Below are 3,862 nucleotides of genomic sequence, written 5' to 3' on the forward strand. Positions count from 1 at the left end.
TTCATCAAAATTGCTCAAGAACTCTAGGGTTTCAAAATAAAAATCCAAGCAACTCAAGATTCAACCGTGGATTTTAGAAAATAATTGCATATTTGGAATCCTCTCAACGTAGGCTTCAAGAAGCACCTAATATTCGTAGTAATTGAGGTACGTGGGGTTATCCTAAAATCTCATGGGTTTATTTTTATGAACATGCATGATTTTAAATGGGGGTTTTCAATAAAATGCTAATAACTTGCTTTTAATATAATTTCTAAGTCATTTTTTTGAATGTCATGGGAATTGTTTGCCTATATACTTCAATGGTTGAAACCATGCATATGTGATTTGAGATTTTCCATGAAAGTTTGATAAATATAAATGATAAATTGCTTTCAAATTCCCATGATAATGTTCTTATACCACATATTATATTGGGACCAACAGAAGAGAGCATGAATTTGAAATGATTATTGTTCACTACTTGTAAATGATGAAGCATCTTGATTTTTACATGATTATGCACATGCTGATGTGATATTGATGACTTGCAAGTCGGGTATGACGATACCCTACAGAATATGATACGTGATTGAAACAGATGAAATTTGAATGCATTGATTTTTCATGAGATAGGTGGATACCCAAAGAAGGCGTTTGAGTGTAAGGGCTCATTGCTGGAAATCGTGTTTGCCGACATGGGGATTTGGTACCCTACTTTGTGATCTTGCGTACCTGACTTTATGTCATTCCCAAATTGGGATTATGGTTTGGAGCCCTGCTTTGTGATCTTGTGCACTACCATTAGGTCGAGACACCCTGCTGTGTGATCTTGTGTGTCTTCCCCTCACGTATACTCTAATCTCAGCGGCAACCGAGGTTTGACAGTTGGTCTAAATGTGATATGTAGAGTATTCCACCTAGCTCAGCTGCATTACATTATTGTTGAAGACAATTACATTATGCTCATGTGTTTTCAAATGACTTGATATGAAACTACTTTATAATGGATCTCACTTATATTTTGTAAAATACTATATTTTTGTTTTTTGGATATCTCTGCGTATCAGTACTTTTGTATTGACCCCCTTCCTTCCAGGTTCGGAGGCGCAGTCTAGGGGTCCAGAAAATCAATAGATTCCTCGGACAGATTTGCAGAGTCACTTGGTGAGCCTTCTATATTTCGGAAGGCCTGATTATCTGGCAGTATCATTTATCATTTATTAGTTTTAGGTCTACTGGGGGCCTTGTCCTTGTTTTCAGATAGACATTTGTTTCAGTCATGTGGTAGAGATTTTGCAGACGTGATAGAGATGTTGTTTGAGATTGTGGGACATTATTCCCTATTATTGCTTTCATATGACTCTTGACCATGTGTCCGTAATGTTATTTATCTTCAGCATTTCTTTATCATATGAGTTATGTGTATGATTACCAGACAGATACGGGTGTCTTGGGCCTTCATGGTTCGGGATACTCGTCACGGCCAAGGCCCCAGTTTCAGTCGTGCCAATTATTTAGTTTGAAAGATGGAATCAGGATCTAAATAGATGGAACCTGAATCTAGATAGATGGAACCCAGATCTAGATAGATGGAACATAGATCTTGATCCATTTCTTGAACATCTTCACTTAGGAGGATGAGTTCTTGATCTATGGAAGGGAAGGATTTTGACGTTCACTAAAACTTAAACGATTGGGAAGCTTTCAACTCATCCTTGAGTTTAGGGACCTTTATGATCTCAATTCATGCTCAACTAGATTCACACACTACAAAATTGATTTACACACTATATTTACATTTATGGATTTTTGAAACATTTACACGTAGGAATGATGGCTTACGTTCAAGCCCAAAATGCGGGGTGTTACAACTACACAGTAGGATGAAACACATTGAAGTTGATTTTCACTTTGTTAGAGATGAAGTGAAGTGAAAATAGGTGCTCGTTCAGCAGTTACATGCTGCTGATCAGCTCGCGGACACGCTTACAAAGCCTTTGCCTCGTTGCTGTTTCATCAACATCTGTCCAAGTTAAAGGTTATTGATACCACCTTCAACTTGCAGGGGCCTATTGGGACATGATTGATTGTGTAATAAAATGTGCAGATTTCTCTCCTCAATTTGTGCTCTCAATTGTGCAGATTTCTCTCCCTAATTTGTGCTCTATTAAATGTATATAATTCTCTAGGTGATTTCTAGTGATTTGGATATCTAATTAACTTATTTAGCCTTTTCTTTACTTGTATATATATATCTATGTAATCTTTGCATAACACACAAGTCTAATACAGTACTTCTTCATCGCTCGACCCTTTAACTAGTAGTTGTCCTCAAGGTAAAAGAAAAAAAGGATTGCTTTGCAGATTTTTGAAAGATGAAAAGCAATCGAAAGTTCATATTCAGTCTTACAGTTTGCGAGCATGAAGAGCAGTTGATCGATCTTCTTTTACCTTTATTGTATCTCCAGGTTCTGATCCAGTCCAGGAAAAAGAGTTTTTGATGACTATATTTAAACGAATTCCACTAAAGAAAAGATAAAAATTCAGAAATGATCAGATTAGAAAAATGTTTATCGAAAAATACCTGATAAAGATTGCAGTAGGAAAAAGCTAACAAGAAAAGATTAATATGAACATAACTAACAATAAAGGAGGAAATGTTTTAGCATACTCTAACAAGATTAGTAGATGAATAATTGTGGTTTAACCAAAGGGATGGATCTAAATCCTACAAAAAAAGTCAATGGTTGTATTATTTTAATGAATAATTCTTGGGTTTATATATTAATTGTTATTACAGAGAGACAACTCATTACATTGCAGGTCAGTGTCTATTCCCATTTGCCTTCAAAGTTAATGATTGCATTATATAATGAGATAACATCTATATCTATATTATATATACTCCCTCCTTCCCAAATTATCCGTCCCAAATTTCCTAATTTGATTTCTCATTTATTTGTCTTCTTCCATTAATCAAGAAGAGACAAAAAAGATTTTTCATGTTTTACCGTTTGCATTAATTATTTTTCTTTAAATCAAAATGTAAATATCATTTAATAGGGGTAGTAAATTAGGTTATTAATTATTTTTCTTAATTAATGTATAATCTCAATTTGGGATGGGTAATTTGAGATGGAGGGAGTACTAATGTCACGACCCAAACTGGGGCCCTGGCCGTGACGAGCATTCCGAACCATTAAGGCCTGAAACACCCCTATCTGTCTGATAATCATGCACGTAACTCATATGATAAAGAAATACGGAAGATAAACATTTTTACGGAAACATGGTCAAGAATCATATGCGAACAATAATGGAAAAATAATGTCCCACAATCTCAATCAACATCCCTAAAATTGTCTGCGAAATTTCTACTACATGACTGAAACAATAACTATCTGAAAACTGGGACAAGGCCTCCAGTAGACCCAAAACTACTAAATGATAAATGAAATAGCAGACATCAGGCCTTCCGAAATATAGAAAGCTCACCACTTCATTCTGTGATCTGTCGGAAGAAATCTACTGGTTATCTGAACCCCTAGATTGTGCCTCCAAACCTGGGAGGGAAGGGGATCAATACAAAAGTACTGGTACGCAGAGAAATCAAAACAACAATATAATATTTTTACACAATATAGGTGAGAGCCATTATAAAGTAGTTTCATATCAAATTATTTGAAAATACATGGGCATAATGTAATGATTTTTCAACACCAATGCAATGCATTCGAGCTAGGTGGAATACCCTACAATTTCTAATTCCACGACTATGTGGAATCCACCTTTTAGCTCATGGCCGAGCCTCCAATCCAAGTAGCCGCCAGGATTTGGAGCCAGTGATACCCCCCATGTGAGCACACCGCGGAAATCCCCC

The sequence above is a fragment of the Capsicum annuum genome, chromosome 3, assembly GCF_002878395.1.
Source record: "Capsicum annuum cultivar UCD-10X-F1 chromosome 3, UCD10Xv1.1, whole genome shotgun sequence".
In the NCBI taxonomy this organism is placed as follows: Eukaryota; Viridiplantae; Streptophyta; class Magnoliopsida; order Solanales; family Solanaceae; genus Capsicum; species Capsicum annuum.